Source organism: Syngnathus leptorhynchus, chromosome 10 (genome assembly GCF_054491065.1).
Source record: "Syngnathus leptorhynchus isolate UIUO chromosome 10, UIUO_Slep, whole genome shotgun sequence".
Lineage (NCBI taxonomy): Eukaryota > Metazoa > Chordata > Actinopteri > Syngnathiformes > Syngnathidae > Syngnathus > Syngnathus leptorhynchus.
This window is the reverse complement of record NC_141204.1, coordinates 12,184,855-12,203,450: the sequence shown is the minus strand read 5'-3', so window position 1 is coordinate 12,203,450 and position 18,596 is coordinate 12,184,855. Positions and strand designations below refer to the sequence as shown.

Below are 18,596 nucleotides of genomic sequence, written 5' to 3'. Positions count from 1 at the left end.
CCAAAGTAATGAAAAGGAGGAGGCCGACGAGGCAGCAACATAATTAATTAAGTCTCACTTGGTCTGCCGGCTTCTGCCTACAGCTGCCATTGTCATCATATGACAATGTGTGTGTGTGCCGGTCACTTGCCTGGGCGCACTACTTGTGTGCATGCTAATGCCACTTCAGTGTTTACGTGATTACAAAATTCATTAAGAGCTGCCAGCAGCAACGATCGGACTGGAATTTGTCCAAAATGGTTGCTTCTAACCAAAAGAGCGGCTCAACTCAATGGCTTTTTGTAAATGTAGCGCAACAAACACAAGCAGATTCTTGATCATGAAATGCTCCGTGACTGGTTTTCCCATCCGTGGTTCTAAACAAATAAAAAGAATAACATTAATACGAACAAACGCAGCAAATCCAAGGACAAGCTTGACGTGTGTGAACTCACGTGCCTTTTCTGAAATATCCTCCAATTGGGAGTCAAAAGAGAGCTGTTTGTATTTCTTCTCTCATATTTATCGTTATGGATTGCAAAGATCAATAGTGTTTAGGAGCCCATTAAAAGCGGTCTGCAGTGCGCATATAAGCCGAACTTAAACGCTCGATGGAGGCCATTTCATGTCGACATACCTATGCTCACTTTTCATGCAGCTACTAAAATAAAGCAAGGATAAAGCGATGTTGTACTTCCCCGAGAGTAACTTTGTCACGCGTGAAAAGGAGTCTGCCGTGGCGTGGATCAGCACAGCCCGTAAAAGAAGTCAAACTGATAAGCTGCTGCGGTAAAAAAAAAAAATATATATATAAATACGCTGGACGGCCGCCCTCGAGGACACATTGACATTCTCGAAATCACATTTTGACGCCATCTTTATATGTCTGATCTGCTCTCGGCCGGTGAGTGCATCAGCCATTTCAGTTAGTAAACAATTATAATAAATTGATGAAACGTTTTCATTCGATGCTTTGATGGCAGCGTTCATTCAAATTCAATCAGGCATAAATATGAAACAATTTGCGAGTCATATATAGTCGCGGCGTCAATGCGACACTTGTAAAGATGAGCTGCGAGCATCCGCGCGTCTGGCCCCAGGGTTTGCCATGCAACGGTTACAAATAACAACTGTGTTTCCAATTTTTCTCTCATAAAAAGCGGCAATTGTGAAATGTGTACAAATACTTTGGACGTGACTATCCTAAATGAGGGAAACATTTTTGAAGTCGGTCGAAAGGGTTGGAAAGATGACCAATGAGAATAAGGGCGTATTCAGACCAGAAAAGTTCTTTAGTCCGCTTGTTTGGTCCCGACGATAAGCGGACTTAATTATTTTCGTTTAGTGCGGTTCCTATTCAGAATGTACATTTTGCAAATAAAGTATACACATCCACGCTTGTGACTATATATGCTCCCATTGGACACCAATGACCTGGGCGGAACACATGGCACAGACCCAAAACTTGAGGAAAACACGCGAGTGCTACGCGCTGCGTTGCTGCTCTGCATTTGTGTGTTGTTGGTGCGGATCTTTGCTGATTGTATCTACACCTGAAGCAAACCGCACCAGAGTTTGTTTGGAAGCGAACCGAGACCACTTGAAAAAGTCGGACTCGGTCCGTTTCTTTTATCCGCACCAGTATTCGTTTGCGTGTATTCACACCTGCACAAAATGTCACATACGTATGTCTATGTAATAGGTTTTGCAGCAGTGTCGTAAGGCCTTCCATATCATATGGGAGTTGAGGGGCTCTTACGCACGCGCACTGGTTTGCCTCGCGGGAAGCTATGTGCATGCCACCTGTCTCACAAATAAAGGGAGTTTGATAACCACACAACTCGGATCATCTTACAAGGACCAGCCTTCCAATCGAACACTGGTCCGTTTAAAGTGGACCAAACAGTCAGGTCTGAATACACCCTAAAATACGACTTGGTTTCATGGAAAAATAGTGGAATTGTGGGAATGTGAAAATAAGGAGAAAATAGTTATGTACTCTTCAACACTGGCCTAACAATACTGACTGGTACATGCATGTATGTCAGTGCGCAGGGACGGCGCGCAATGGAGTCGATAAAGCCGTTGGGCCAGAGGGAGTTCACATCCATCGCTTGTCTCCATTTGAAATGCACTGCCCCGCGGTGTGACACACGCACGCGCGCGCGTGCACACCCACATACACACACACACTCATTTATCGCATTTGTGCAGAAATGACAGGCGCCCCGTGGCTTTGTGTCTGATTTATGAGATTGACACAAGCGCCGTCTGTTTTCGCCACTGTCTTGTCGTGCTTCATGCTCTCTGATAGACACGCTATCACTGCACTGCCTGCGTATGCGTGCATCACCAAAAAGTCGCAGCTGTCAAGAGGGAGAAAAAGTCTTGTGAGAAGCGACTGTGCTCTGTGAATGAGCTCCAGCAGACAAGCAACAAAACAAGGAGACAACAACCGTCGTGTTAACCGATAGAAACCCGTCTTGGCAGTAAACACGAGAGAACACAATCTTACTTTCATTTCATTTAAAAATCCTTTGATAGATACAAACCCTGATCGACCGATTACACTTAAACTGGGTTTTATAAATATTAGATTGCTTCATACGAAAGCAGTTCTCGTTAATGACCTCATCACGGAACATAATCTAAATGTATTTGGTCTTTGCGAGACCTGGTTAAAACCTAATGAACTGCTACCGCTTAATGAGGCCTCACCTCCAAATTTGTGGCGCGTCCTTAAAAAAAGGGCGGGGGTGTTGCCCTGGTCTCAAATTCCGATCTTAGATTTATGCCTCGTTCGATTAACGTATTTAAAACATTTGAAGTTCTCACTGTCCAATCCACCGCTTTACCGTCATCTTATCTTGCTGTTATTTACCGTCCACCCGGGGCTTACTCTGGCTTCCTGGATTAATTTTCAGAATTCATGGCTGATCTAGTGACAAATGTGGATAATATAATAATCATGGGCGATTTGAATATCCACATGAATTTACCGTCAGAGCCACTTACTTCGGCATTTCAGACTCTAACTGATACGTTTGGTTTTACGCAAGCCGTACAGGCAGCAACGCATAAAAATGGAAATACCTTAGATCTGGTATTATCCCGAGGACTGGCAACCTCAAATATAACAGTACTGCCATACACTACTGTTTGGCGCAGCAGCTTATTGAATACATGGTCGCTAATAATCGATATGAATCTTTTCAGTCTGGTTTTAGAGCTAATCTTTCCACCGAGACAGCACTTGCTAAAGTGACTGATGATCTCCTCATAGCTATGGATTCAAAGACTTCATCGGTATTGTTGGTATTTCGGGGTCAGCACTATGCTGGTTTCACTCATATCTATCAGACAGGACACACCGAGTGGTCCATGGCAATACGTCCTCTGAGCTCTATAAGGTTACGTGTGGTGTCCCACAGGGATCGGTACTAGGACCAATTCTATTTAATATTCATATGATTCCGCTTGGGGACATAATACGTAAATATAATATTAGTTTTCAATGTTATGCGGATGACACCCAATTATATATGCCGTTATCAATGACAGATCAAGTCAAGTCAAGTTTATTTGTATAGCCCTAAATCACAAGCAGTCTCACGTCGTGCCTGGACTACTGTAATGCATTATTCTCTGGTCTTCCCAAGTCCAGCATCAAAAGTCTACAGTTAGTACAAAATGCTGCTGCAAGGCTGCTCTCACGAACAAGAAAATTTGATCACATTACCCCAATATTAGCCAACTTACACTGGCTACTGGTCCATTTAAGGTGTGATTTCAAGTTTCTTCTATTAACCTATAAATCATTGCATGGCTTAGCGCCTTCATAGTTGTTCCTTATGTTCCGTCTCGTAACTTTCGTTCGCAAAACGCTAGTCTTTTAGTGACACCGAGGGCCAAGAAAACGTCTGCATTGTCTAGAGCATTTTCTCTTTGCATCCATTGCAGCCTGGTGATCCTGAAAGGGGGATCCTTCCATCTGTGGTCCCTTGTCAAGGTTTCTCATTTTTCCCCTGGTAGGGTTTTTTTGAGTTTTTCCTTGCCCTTTTGGGAGCTCAAGATCAGGGGATGCTTTGAGAATAATTGTCAATTGTTTGTCTATGTGAAGCCCTTTGAGACTGCTTGTGATTTAGGGCTATACAAATAAACTTGACTTGACTTGAGAAAGGTGGGAGGAAAAAAAATGATAAACGTTTCGGCTTCTGTTTTTTGGCGGGGCGCAAATACCGGCGGATCCTGATTTTGATGCGGCGTTGCCGGAGAGGTAGCCAGCAAGAGAATGGTTTGGCAGTCTCTACTCTACTTTTGTGATTGGCTGGCGACCGACAGGGTGTACCTCGCCTACTACCCAAAGCCATCTAGGAAGGGCTCTGGCGCGCCCACGACCCTCACAAGGATAATGGATGAATGATGACATTATGGTGAAATAATTGACTCTAACCTAAAGCAAAAAATGAGTTTTTTTAAATGTGTGCCAAATAAATGTGTTTCCAAACCTATAAAAAAAAAATATAAAATACATTATACAAATATAATTAACGCAACACTTGGAATTGGAACAATCAATCAAAGTCAAATTGTCATTTTTCAGATCTTGCCAATGGGTCGATTAAAATACCCAGCTAATTGAGCGCAAACTCTAACGAGCTCTCGCCCGCCTCAGTTGCCTAATGGACAACACAAACTGGCCGTCACGCGCTCGGTGCCAGCAGCCATCTTGGTTTCCGGCCGACCGCTAATTAGACGCTAATGCTAGCATTCATCACTCAACATGACAAACCTATGCGTCGCATGTGTGTGTTGGTGTGTTAATGACCCTTGTTGGATGGCCACACACATACACACGAGCATGTACACGCACGCACACACACTAACACACAGTGTTGCCTTTATTCCAGGAATTTCCTGCTGAGATCAATTGTGTTCTTCCCAAAGTGTTGTCTGGGATCCATACAGACATTAAAAAAACTGAAGAATAACAAAAACCAAAGCGTTGTACGTTGCCAATGTAGAGAAAGCAAAAACAGCTCAAAGCAGCTGCGAGGGGGTCAAAGCTGAATAATGAATTTGGACACAGCTGGGAGCTTTTCTCTTCTTTTCAGACATTAATGCTGAAATAAACAAAGCGCGTGTGCGCCAAAAACGTCACCTTTTCTTTGTTACGATTACATCACAACTTAACCATTGTGTGTGCGTGTGTTTGTGCGCAAATGCGGGGGCGGCAGATACACTAATGGGCCTGAGCGCCTGTTTTGTATCACGAGCTGCTATTTGTGCACACATACATATGCTCACCGCAGAGAATAAAAGGCAACGAAAAGTTGTAATCAACATATACAACCTGCCAAACCAACAACTTTGAGAAGCACGTTCAAAAAAGAGTGTCAAATGATTATTATGAGATTGGCGTTTATAGAGTGATGCTTTTTTCAGCGACAAAGACATTTCATGTGAAAATGACAAGCATGACATCATTATCACAAAGACGCATGACGTTACATATCTCGAAATAACTACGCATTAAATATGACAAGTTTTGCTGCAAAAACAAATCTTGAATTATTTATTGTTTAGTTACGGTAGTACACCTCATAATTTGAAATGTTTTGAAAAATGCAACAAATGCTAGAAATTTTTGTCTTGCATAATGAAGATACAAAACGATTTTTAATCAGTTACCACGCTATTGCATCAAAGCCACGAAAAATGAATGCACAGAAATGAACTGCAGTGTAATTAAGCCAAACGTCACACACACACTTGTTTTCAAAAACCACAATGTATTTTTATAAACTTGGCATTTTTTTATTCTGCCTTGGTTTTGATGAGATGGCCGTTGTGAAAGGGGCTGTACGTTCCTCGCCCTCCCTGGACAGCGCATGACAAACAATGCAACAGGCCTTGCATTTCGATGTGTTGAGGCCCAGACAGCAGACAATCACTGAGAGCGAACCTTCTCTGCTGAGATGTTGACAATTTGGAAAATGTTGCTCTCAGATAATATCACCACGGCGTGATTGCACAGTCATTAGCATTCTGCATGTTTCCGCGTGAGACCTTTGATGAAACGAAATCCTTGAGCGCTGCCGAGTGAAGAGGATTCGTGCGTTGGCGCAGATGGCGATTGCCCGACGCCTGACTCGATTGTTCATCCGCGCTGACGGAGGAGTCGGCCCCGGAGGAGGTTGCCATGGCGACAGCAGCCAGAGAGTAGAGCCCCCGTCTTCCGACACCCGCCACAACTTGATAATTGGCACATTATCACCGGCCGCAACTTCCAGGAAAGGGTTGCTCGACCCTCACGCACGCGCAATCGAAAAGAATGCAATGGAACAGAGGCACAAAGAAAGGAGACAACGTTGTAAACAAAGCATTGGCATGCAACCAACAAAAGGACATGCATGTGCACGAGCAGGTACAGCCACATTGGATAAAACGGATCGGTGCTGGAAGGGTCATGTCGCAGTTGGAGAGGGCATAGTCCAAATGCTTGTCAAAAGCGACAATTCAAGATAACATCGAGACAATAAGCTAAAGTGGCGGTGCAAGAGGAACAACGGTGTGCTAGACTGTTTGTTCTTTTGGAGCACATGCAACCCTTTTATGATCATCTTGTAAGAACAAAATCTTCAGGATAAGCTTGTGTCGGAAGGACACATGTAAATGTCATGCAAATGCGGGGAGGCCGGACAAAGATAAAAAATGAGTGAGTTACAAAAAGGGCAAACTCACCATTGCGTACAGTACATTCATTCATCCATCCATCCATCTTCTGTACCGCCTTGTCCCTACGGGGGTCGCGGGCGTGCTGGAGCCTATCCCAGCCGTCATCGGGCAGTAGGCAGGGGACACCCTGAACTGATTCCCAGCCAATCGCAGGGTACACAGAGACGAACAGTCATCCGCACTCACACTCACACCTAGGGGCAATTTGAAGTGCTCAATCGGCCTACCAAGCATGTTTTTGGGATGTGGGAGGAAACCAGAGTGCCTAGAGAAAACCCACGCAGGCACGGGGAGAACATGCAAACTCCACACAGGATGGGCCGGAGGTGGAATCGAACCCACATCCTCCTAACTGTGAGGCGGACGTGATAACCAGTGCTCCACCGTGCCTCCTAACACAAACTCAGCAAAGGAAAATAATACACGAACATCGATCTAACAAAGTCATCGAGCTGACCTTATTTTGGGGGGCCTAAGTCCTTATGACATATCAATCAAAAGTGAGTATAATCTTCCTAAAGGTGATCTAACAAAAGCGCTACAATGCCAGCATTGCGCATTCCCAGCAACACGTCACCAGAGGACTTGAGAAGAAATCTTCCATCACAGCTGCCGCTTCCCGATCACTGTGTGCGGCAGCTAGGTCCACTCAATAACGCCTGCGCCGCTTTGCTCCTGGTTTGGGAGCGCTTGATTCGATGCGCCCGAGCGATGCCAGCGTGTCAAACGGATCAGCACTAATAAGACGTGAAAGGCAAACTCATCAGCACAATTAGTGCTCAATTAATGATGCCTCCCCCAACAAAACTACAGCGTGCGGGCAGTTTGTTAAATGGCAGGTGTTGCAGAAGATGGAGAGGTGCTGCAGGTAAATTAGACATTTAGGTCAATCTAGCAAAAGTGACATTTCAAAACTGAGGTGACACTACTAGGAGCAAATGATGACACAGGCTTAGTATAAAAGCCACTTTTGTCTGTGAAGACCCTGGAAGGAATTGGCTTGCGTTTGCTTGGCATCAAAACTCCATTGCTACAAGCACAATTCATTCTGTGACCAAGAAAAACAAGATTTAAAACCAAACTGGAAAACGAGAGATTATCAAGATTCGTATCTTTGAGTGAATCCTATCCTAGCCTTGTAATTTCAGAATGGTATCAAGAGCAGAACATGATGCCAAACAAAGATTTGAGCTGAACACCTGAGCCCATGAACACTGTGCACTGCAACACATCCGCATCGGCATCTATCGGCATTGGCAAGCACTTGGGTCGACTGCTCGTCTTTCAACTAAAAGCGAATTTGTTATCCCCCGCTCGGCTTCAAAGGAGACACGGAGCTGAAGACGCTGCAACTGGCAGGAATGCCGGCGAGAGGACAAACCTCAAACCAGCGGGCGCCTTGGCATTGATGTCTGATGGCAGGAAGTACTTAATGAGGCGGTCACCATTATCATCGCCCACCTCCCTGTGCTCGACTTACACGGCGGCCAAGGGTCAACTTTGTATTCTGTACTCGAGCTTTTGGACAAATAGAAGCGTCGCAGTACAGTGTAACAATGTTTGCAAACTTGATTTGGTTTGGGAAGCTAAATGTTGACTAACCACAGCAAAGGACCCAGTCGCTATGCTGCTACTACAGAAAACAAATCATTTGAAATGGCCTCAGAATGTACTATGTGACGACTTAGCATTTACATATATGCTAGTTAGCTACAGTGTGCTTGTGTGTGTGTGTACTGTACACTGTGTGCCTGAACCTTGTAGTGTGCGACATTGATGGAACGTTGGCGGTAGCAATATCGATTCCACTAGCGTCGCATGATGAACGAGCGGCTTTCTGCAATTTGCCGTGGTGGGCAGTAGCTGCACGCAAATGGCGTGTTGATAACACGCACACACGCACGCACACAGCGAGGTGCCAGACGCGGCTCTCCATTCTTCAGTAGGATGTTGGAAGTGTGTGGTGAGGAGAGAGTTCTGCTGCATGTGTACATGTTCTATTAGGTTAGACAATCTCATGTATGTTTTGATGCTCATATCTTTTTATTACTTTATATAAACATAATTGCTCAATCAGAACATGAATACAACACACATAACTGTATGAACACACACACACACACACACACATAGGCAAACACACACGCACACACAGGGGGGTGACGCGCCCACAATCAGGTACGAAATGGTCATGTGATAAGTTCCCGCCTTTCCGGGCAGTATAAAAGAAGCTGACCTGGAGACAGAAGCTGTTGTTTCATTTGTACTGACCGCCATTAAACAACCCAAGATCTTGCCAATAAAGAGCCAACTCTATCTCCACATCTTAGTTTTCCTGGCTCAACATCGGACATCCCGCACAACACGCAACAGTGGTCACATGATTCCCAATGTGACTGAAGTCGAGTAGATTATGAGTGCAATCTGGTAAATGGAAAATAATGGAGCAATTACGGAAGTCCATTGCCCTCCCAAGTGGGCAAGGAGAGCCACAGTTACCAACACACTTTCAGACATTGACTCTATCACAGAACAAACACTCACGCACAAATACAACGTGAACACCCACAAGACCAACTCTAACTCCTGATGTCACTCACTAGGCCACGCCCCTTAAGGGTACAACTACTATAGTATTATATGATTTCAATATCTTGGAAAAATCATACACATATCACTGGAAAAGTCTCAGACTACTGGTCATGTGCAGATTTATTCATCTAGCATATGTTACACTCCTAATTGTAATCATTGTTGTTCAGGAGACCTGTAATTGTTAGCCAACATCGTCACTGATAGGGTCATCGATAGTGAGCGCAATAGGCAGTAAATGTCGCCACAGCCATTGCTTTTTCGCGTTTTGCATTGCTGCTAATTATCATCACTGATTTGGTCATCGATTGTTAATGCTTGCTTTTGAGTTGCACATTGTTGACGGCGTGCATTTACATGTCAACATCTGATATTCTTTATGAATAAGTAAGTTTGGGATTTTTCAAGTCAAGTTAACAAGCGCAAAGATTTATTGGAAGTACGCGGCGCACGCAGCGGCGCAAAAGGGCAGAGTATTTCATCAATGCTTCGCTATCTCAGCTAACGTATGGCATTCAGTTACACGTTGACAAAGTGCGGCGTGTGAAAAACCAGCAAAACTGTCACAAAGAAGATTAAGCCGGAAATAACATTTGCCCCCCAGAATTCTGTATTAGATTTCTGCTTCCTGCTCTTGCTCCATTTCAATTCCTTTGTCCTGACGACGGCGCTGTGGCATCGCAGTGCTGACTAATCAAGCCGGGGGGGGGGGGGATGTCAGTGGTGCGATATGCAAATGTGACGTGTGTGAAGGCGCCGAAACATCAAAAGACATGAGATTGCCCAGGCTTTACTTAAACGGGAAAAAAAATCATCAGTTGATATTTGATATGAGTTCTGCTACGATAACACGCCTCGCTTGGTTAAAACCTTGAAATAAGTTTGGCTCTTGTGAAAACAGCTTAAGAAAGTTAACATGCATTGAGAGTATTCTTGAAATATTGAAACGTATAGAAGCTATGAAGGGATGTTACGCAAATGTGAATTATTCTTCACCATACACAAGATGGGAATTTGCATATTGCCTTTGTATTATATGTATTTGCATAAATCCCGTCATTGAGCAAGCTTCAGCATGAGCCCAACAAAGATGTTTTTACCTGAATTTGGTTTCATTCAATACAGTTCGCACCATTGCCCCTTCATCCCTCCACCGGTGTCGACAAACATCGCTGGTGCTGACTTCATCACAAGCCGAAGGAAATCGGGACTGGCTCACCCACTACACACTTATCATTAATGCATTAGCATATGAGGACACAAAATGGGCCAATCTGGCGTCTGTTTGGATTAGAGCAATTACAAAGAAAGCAGTTAGTATTTGTGCTTCTTTTTTCTTCCTCTTCACCTGCAGGCGCTTTCACTGTCAGCTGCAATCGCCTTTGTAGGCCAATAAGCTCATCGTAACGGACCATTGATCGGATACAAAGTGCTTGCTGGACGCAAATATGCGCTCTAAAGGACAAAAATTACATCCAAGCAGATAAAGAGTTTTTAGGTTTGGAAGTACTTTAGCATGACCGAGAGATGAGACACCTGATGCTGTAGAAACGCTTCTTTGGTGTGTCCAGCGAATACGAAACATTTACTCGGTTTACAGGTGGCTTGGAGGGGCATTGGTTAGCACGTCCGCCTCACAGTTCGGAGGGTGCAGGTTTTATTTCACCTCCGGCCCTCCCTGTGTGAAATTTGCATGTTCTCCCCATGCCCGCGTGGGTTTTCTTCTGGCACTCCGGTTTCCTCCCACATCCCAAAAACATACTTGGCAGGCTGATTGAGCACTACAAATTGTCCCTAGGTGTGAGTGCGAGTGCGGATTGCCGTTCGTCTCTGTGTGATTGGCTGGCAACCGGTTCAGGGGGTCCCCCGCGTACTGCAGGGATAGGCTCCAGCATGCCTGCGACCCCCGTGGGGACAAGCGGTATAGAAAATGGATGGATGGTTTACTTCCACACACAAAGCACGAGCACTAAGCGACTTGACTCGTTTGACAGAGTTTCTGTCAAAGGTTGTTCTCCTCGCCTCACCTTGTCCATTAACTCCCATCAGGCGGCTCACGGCCCTCTGAAGGTGCCCATTTGCAGCAACCCTCAGCATGGGGAGGCGTACGGTAGCAGTGAGCCACGGGGCACGAAGGGGACCATGGGCGGAGGGGCAGAGGCTAAAGCTAGGGGACCCCCCCGCTATCGCCAACGCCTACGGGTTGGCACGTTACCAGCGGTTGGTTATAGCGCTGGCACCTTGCCATGATGGACAGACGCCGAGGCAGATGGACGCCGGGAGGTCTTGCAGGCAACGGCGGGGTTTTTTCGACTGTTAGCTAAACACAACCGCGGTGACGTGACGAGATTCCACAAACATATGAACCTAGTTGTAGTTGTGAGGCGGAATGGAGGAATATATGTGAGGAGAAAATGATTTCACAGCAATCCCCGTTCTATCACCCCGTGTACGCATATTTCACAATTGAGGTTATTTGTCAGTCAGATGGCATTCCATCGTTGTGGCACCCAGTCTCCAGTAAAGTGTTGTCCAGTCAAATATATATCAGTAAATTGAACTACAATGGAAATGTTCATCTGTCTTAGATGTCTAGTAAGCGTTCCCCTTCATTCTAGCAGTGACTCATATCACCTAACACCAATGGCACATTCATCCAATCGTTTCAACCTGCTTGGTTCCATTTGTTCACCTTCTTACAAAGCTCTGGACTGTTGATCAGAAGTATTTCAAGTGCTGCACTCTGGCTCACTCTTTTTCTTGTAGCCGTACTCCCTTTTAACCGGAGACCTGACCACATGAGCATGTGTACCTAATATAATGGCTTGAGAGAACGGCGTGTTTTGCTGCTTCAACACGCCGGGTGTTCGTCACGATGAGTCGTAATTAAAGAGCTTGTGATTAAAATAACAAAGCCAGAGAGGGATGAGCTAGCGCAGCAGTTCTGGGCCCTCCAAACGCACTTTGTTGTTTGCTCTTTAAATTCAATTACAAGAGCACTTGTATGACTTTGTTGGGAATTTTTTTTTGCAGCCCCCTTCTGACGGACGCCCAAGCTCTCAGTGGCGCTCAAGCTTTGATGACGCCTCTGATCTGCATCATGTAACCAGTAAAGCCACGGAAAAGACTAATTAATGCGCTAATAAAGGCGCACTATCAAACTCTGCCCAGGCGAGTTGATCCTCCCACAAAGACACTCGAATAATCGCAGTTGGAAAGAATGGTGGAATATTCCAGTAGAAGACGAATGTTACATTGGTGGGCGGCTGGGTTTTGTGCCACTTATGTCGACGCTCGTAACCCTGCAATGTCTTGCTTCTTGCGGACTGTTTGTACGATGACATTCAAAATGTTTCCAATTTTGAAACACTGTCTGTTCATTGAACTCTGCTTTTCTTCTTTGTGTTGTTTTTTCTTTCAACGCTTCCAGAGTGCAGGCATCAAACTCAAGTTTTGAACACCAAATCAGGTCCGCCACATCATTTATCTGTGGCCCACAAAAGCAAATAAAGTTTGTCAATTATGTTTCTTGCTAAATGGATTTTTTTGTTTTTTGACAGAAAATCTGGAGCAAGGCGTCAACTTTAAAGCAGCTTTACCTAAAAAATAAAATAAAATCCCGAAGTCCTGAGCCCGTAAAATGTGGACAGTGACATAGCGAGGGAGGACTGCGGATGTAATAATATGATGCTGCTGATGCATTTATCGGATTTTCACCGTCCTAATGGCCCTTTGAAGGAAACTCAAACTAAGCCACCTTGACACGGCTTCTTTGGAGTGTTTGTTTAGAGAACAAATCAAGTTCTGTAAACTTTGATTAAAATTCAAAGAAGCCTGCAACTAAGCGACTCCATTCCATTTCGCTAATGGTGGCAACAATGAAGTCATCACGAGCTGCCAGCTCAGGTCCAGCGCTCCCGATTTAGACACTTTGTGTGTGTGTGTTTTAAGTACACAAAATCCATTTCGCTTTGCTGGAAGAAAAATAAAAACATTTGCTGGGCTTCACATCCCACAAGAGTTTTCCACTAAATCAGAAACATTTGTTGCACTGCTCGTTGTAATTTAGCAATGTTTTAAGCTGCGGTGCACACGTACGGCAGCGCTAATAAAGTGTGCTCAGGCCGGCTCCACTGCAGCGCTGAGAAGAATAGCGCCTCATCAATTATTGACGTCCACGGCATTGCAGGGCCACGAGGAACAACCCGGACGGCTGGGACCGTACGATTGGACAAAATCAAGTTGTTCCACATTTGATACGACAAGGTCGTACATACCTGACGTACAAATGAACAGAAACAAGACTAGAGAAATATGGCAACTGCAGCAAACGTGGATTTGATCATATCAAGCATAAACCAATGTCCAAATGCGGGTCAACTTCTAAATGTTTCACCACCAGCAGCCTGTCCTCGTTATTCAAATGTTTCGATTAGTTCCCAAACAAATCTATGAACTATCGCGACTGCTCACCTGTCTGAGAATTGCTGTGCAACCCCATCTCCCCCTCTTTCTGCGAGAGTTGTTTAGTTACCACTTCTGGATGCTTTTTAGACATTAACGAGGGAACGTAGTTTGGTGCAGGAAGACTGATTGTTTTGTTTCCAAATATATTTCTGTAATGCATTGGTGCAGAAGAAGCTGGTCAGCCACCGATGTAAGTTCATCTTTAGATTTATTTCCACCAATTCGATCATTGTTGTATATTCATCCTCATCTTCCTTTCCTCCATCTGCTTGTGCCTCTTTTCTCCTCTGTGCTCTTCATCCTCCAACCTCCTCTTCTTCTTCATCCCCCCTCCATGGGCACTTTCCATATCTTCCTCTCGTCTCTCTCCAAATCACCCCTCCTCCACTATATTTGACCTTCTTTTTCTTGATCCATCATCCACTCCTATTTTCGTTATTGTTTTTGTTAAGTTGTTTTACCAAGCAAAAAATCTCTTTAAATCCAGCTTCCATCTTGAGCTCTTCTTTCTTAACCCTCCCTCCTCCTCCATCTTCCCTCTCTTCAGTCCTCCATCTTGCCACCTCCTCTTCCATCTTCTCCTTCCTCCAGCTGCTCTTGGCTCTGCCAAATGGACGGATGATGATGATGATGCGTCCAGCAGTCATCTGTCCACCGCAGGCGTGAAAAAGACAAAAGATGAATTCTGACAGTCAAACGGATGTTGTTGGGTTTTTTTTTAATTCCTAAATACTTGTCGTATGTAACTTTAAAAGAAAACTTAATGAAGTCACTCCATCACAAATGCCACACAGTCACATGAGAAGATTATTCTTTCTGCTTCTGTGGCTGAAACAGTCTTCTTGCTCATGATGGTGAGGATGATGGTCACGGAACCTTTTCAGGGGAGACTGCGGTCTCACCCCTACCTCCAGGATTCCTAGCCTTATACCGTCTCAAACATTGCAGCTATAGCACAGCTTCCTTGCCGCGCTGCATGGCAACCACAAGGCAACCTCTCCCTTTGCCGCGTTAGGTGCGAAGAGCACGGGCCAAATGTCCCCGGCGCACCAATTTACCGTCGATTTAACGTGAAACTCGGCTTGCCTTTACCCAACCCTCGTGGCTTCTGCTGCCATCTGTCATAATTACACACTGTGAAGCCAACAGAAGGATGGTAGGAAATTAAAAAGTCACAATGGCAGTTTATCAAGTACGTGACAGAACACTCAGAGATACACAAAAAATCCAGCGTTCACCGTCACAGTGTCAGTGTCGTACATACAGTGTAAACAAACAACAAACTGATCGTCTGGTTAATGCCAAGGCACAAACAGGATTGACAAAACAACAATTTCGTTGTCAAGCACGGGAAGGAACACTAAAGATACACAAACACTTGAGCGTACGCTGGTTTGGTTGGTTTCAAATAACAGTAAGTGATTCTTTTGTCAACACTATCATGTACAAGCGTAGCCTTTTGGTTAAATTAGCCAGTGATGTCCTCATTTGCAGTCGGAACACTTGGGTGCCATTGTCTCCTGCTCTGCAGGGAATACTCAACAAGCCTCCAAGAACACCACAAAATGTTGCAGGTTTGCTGCTCGTAGTTTTGACAACCGGTTTGCCCGTGCCTCTTAAACTGTGTTAAGATAATGATTGTGCTAAGCTGAAATTGTCCTATCTTGCGTCTATAGAAGAATAATGTCGCTTTGGGTATTTTCACCATTTAGTAAAAGCAAAAGTATTAATTGAGCAGGGTACGTTGTTTTTTAGGTCAGCTGATATGTGGCAGGAAAAAATTCCAATCACAATTAATTGGTGGGTTAATTGAAAAACTTTGAAATGAACAAAATACCTTATTCTTTCAGTCCCTTAATGCTTAAAACTACAAAGATATGAATTACAGGCAGATCATTTGCCTCTTTCAGAGACTTTGTCCTTCAGAACAGGCAAGCCTTTTGAACCAGGCCAAAAAGAGAGACAGGGAAAAAAACATTTTATCGAGTCTCTGTCAACTTTTAATTGGCAAAACTGATAGGCTTATGATGCAAAAATCAGACCATCGGTCGGCCCCAACAACGCCCCCCTCTGTGTGTACTGTACATTGATGAACACCTAGGGTATTTGTGAGGCAAAGTGACAATTCAGGTCTGAACTGGACGTTGTCACGTTTGACAAATTTTCTCTGTACTATTTGCCAGATTGAATTAAGAACAGGCCGGCATTGCCAAATCAGTTGTAATTGCTTTAAGAGCTTCGAGTACTCGGCTTGTGTTTCAGGTGGTGAATGGATACAAAAGCGGACCAGAGTGACCGATGGTTGTCTGATTGCGGAAAGCTATCGTTTGTTCTAAAACCACCCTTTGAGCTTTTTGATGAAAATGACGGCATTTTCTAGGGGGACTTATTTGAATGTAAATGATGGATTACTTGAAAGCGGTTTGAGGCTCAAAGTGATCCATTATGCTGCTGATTGAATCGGAAAGAGGCCAGAGAAGAAGCTTTTTGTTGCTGAATGGCTGATGATGTTGTCTTCACCCAGACCTGTCTCTTTATGTCTGTTTGGCGCGGCAAGCAAAGTTTTGTCTAACACAATTTACTCCCACAAAAGATGTTCTAACCCTGCGCAAAGTGAACCGGATGGGCGCCGTCTGTCTCCTGGTGTGAATCGATAGCAGCGCGTCTAGATTGTGTCCACGCAAACGTCAATACTACCTTTGTCTTGGATGACAGCAAACGACACGGCTTAGAACTTTGCTATCAGAGGTAACAAAAAAGACTAATGAGTTGCTGTTGCTACCACCCAAACCAATGCCCTCCTCAAACTGTTTCAATTCATTGACAAGCCTTTCTTCTACAACCCACATCATATTTGTTTCCGTCACAATATAGTAAGCACCGATGATATGAAAAGGCGAGTAGACTCGCTTTCTTCATTCTTTAGTAATCAGCAGTAGAACATGGAAAAACAAACTTGTTTTGGTGAAAGAAGAGATGCTCATTCTTTTGGTTGGTTCTGAGCTTACATTTTCACCAACCATCATATGTTGTGGTTCTTGAAAATTTCTTTTTGAAAAAGCACTCAAATGACTGATATGCGGAGGATTGCTTAGAAAACGGCTACCAGTGAGTGAGTAAGGATGTATTCAGGCCTGACTGTTTGGTCCGCTTTAAATGGACCAGGGTTCGATTGTAACGTTGGTCCGGACCTTTTGTGCAGGTGTGAATACACGCAAATAAATCCTGGTGCGGATTAAAGTCAAGTCAAGTCAAGTTTATTTGTATAGCCCTAAATCACAAGCAGTCTCAAAGGGGTTGACATAGACAATCAATTGACAATTATTCTCAAAGCATCCCCTGATCTTGGGCTCCCCAAAGGGCAAGGACCCTACCAGGGGAAAAATGAGAAACCTTGAGAAGGGACCACAGATGGAAGGATCCCCCTTTCAGGATCACCAGGCTGCAATGGATGCAAAGAGGGTACATAAAATACATAATATGAAAATCAAAAAGTGGATGTCCAGGCCAAAGCGAAGAGCTGTAGGAGGTGCCCTCGATTGTCCTGGCAGTGTCCTCTAGGAGGGTAATCCGCTGCAGTTCCCTCATGCTGAATTGGTCCACGAGAATCTAGATAGCCGCTGTCAGCTTGGGTGTCACCTAACCACCTCCCCAGCCGGGGAGGGCTGGGGGGAGTGGGAGCAAAAACAAACTCCAGCCGAATCGGCCACTACAGGTTAATTAAAGGCCATATCATAGAAATGTTTCTACTGAGGTAGCAGTTCTAATATCCATTGGTAGGGCATTCCAGAGCTCTGGAGCCCGAATAGAAAATGCTCTAGACCCTGCAGACATTTTCTTGGCCCTCGGTGTCACTAAAAGACTAGCATTTTGCGAACGAAGGTTACGAGACGGAACATAAGGAACAACTATGAAGGCGCTAAGCCATGCAATGATTTATAGGTTAATAGAAGAACCTTGAAATCACACCTTAAATGGACCGGTAGCCAGTGTAAGTTGGCTAATATTGGGGTAATGTGATCAAATTTTCTTGTCCGTGAGAGCAGCCTTGCAGCAGCATTTTGTACTAACTGTAGACTTTTGATGCTGGACTTGGGAAGACCAAAGAATAATGCATTACAGTAGTCCAGGCACGACGTGAGACTGCTTGTGATTTAGGGCTATACAAATAAACTTGACTTGATCTGTCATTGATAACGGCATATATAATTGGGTGTCATCCGCATAACATTGAAAACTAATATTATATTTACGTACACAACACAACCTCTAAGACGCTCTAATAAAATATCGAAGTCTACAGTGTCGAAGGCAGCACTAAGATCGAGTAGTAACAATACCGATGAAGTGTTTGAATCCATAGCTATGAGGAGATCATCAGTCACTTTAGCAAGTGCTGTCTCGGTGGAATGATTAGCTCTAAAACCAGACTGAAAAGAAGACTTTTTCAAGTGGTCTCGGTTCACTTCCAAACTTCCAGGTGTGAATACAAACAGCGACGATCCGCCCCGACAGCACAAATATGCAAAGCAGGAAAGCAGCGCGTAGGACTCGCATGTTTTCCTCCATTTCCGGGTCTGTACTCTGTGTGCCGCCCTGGTCATTGCTGTCCAACGGGAGCACAGATCGTCACAAGCGTGGATGTGTATACTTTACTTCCAAAATGTACAGTTTGAATAGGAACCGCACCAAACAAAAAGAATTAAGTCCGCTTTTAGTCCGAACCAAACAAGTGGACTAACGTAATTTTTTGGTCTGAATACACCCTAAATTACCACAGTGGTTAGATTTTTTTTCCAACTTTGCATTGATTTTCTTTA

General features: G+C 44.4%; 1 protein-coding gene across 3 annotated transcripts in view; it reads right to left on the bottom strand.

The window, feature by feature from the left end:
• Nucleotides 1-5,965: 5,965 nt before the first annotated feature.
• Nucleotides 5,966-18,596, bottom strand: part of LOC147050483 (coiled-coil domain-containing protein 172-like) — a 44,551-nt gene continuing 31,920 nt past the window's right edge. For 2 of the 3 annotated variants that reach the window (XM_085921804.1, XM_085921808.1), the window contains one exon: nucleotides 14,020-14,423. The gene's annotated coding sequence lies outside the window, so the exon portion shown is untranslated. Of the gene's footprint in view, nucleotides 6,290-14,019; nucleotides 14,424-18,596 lie in introns of those variants that run through there. The other variant, XM_085921807.1, reaches the window with a different exon arrangement.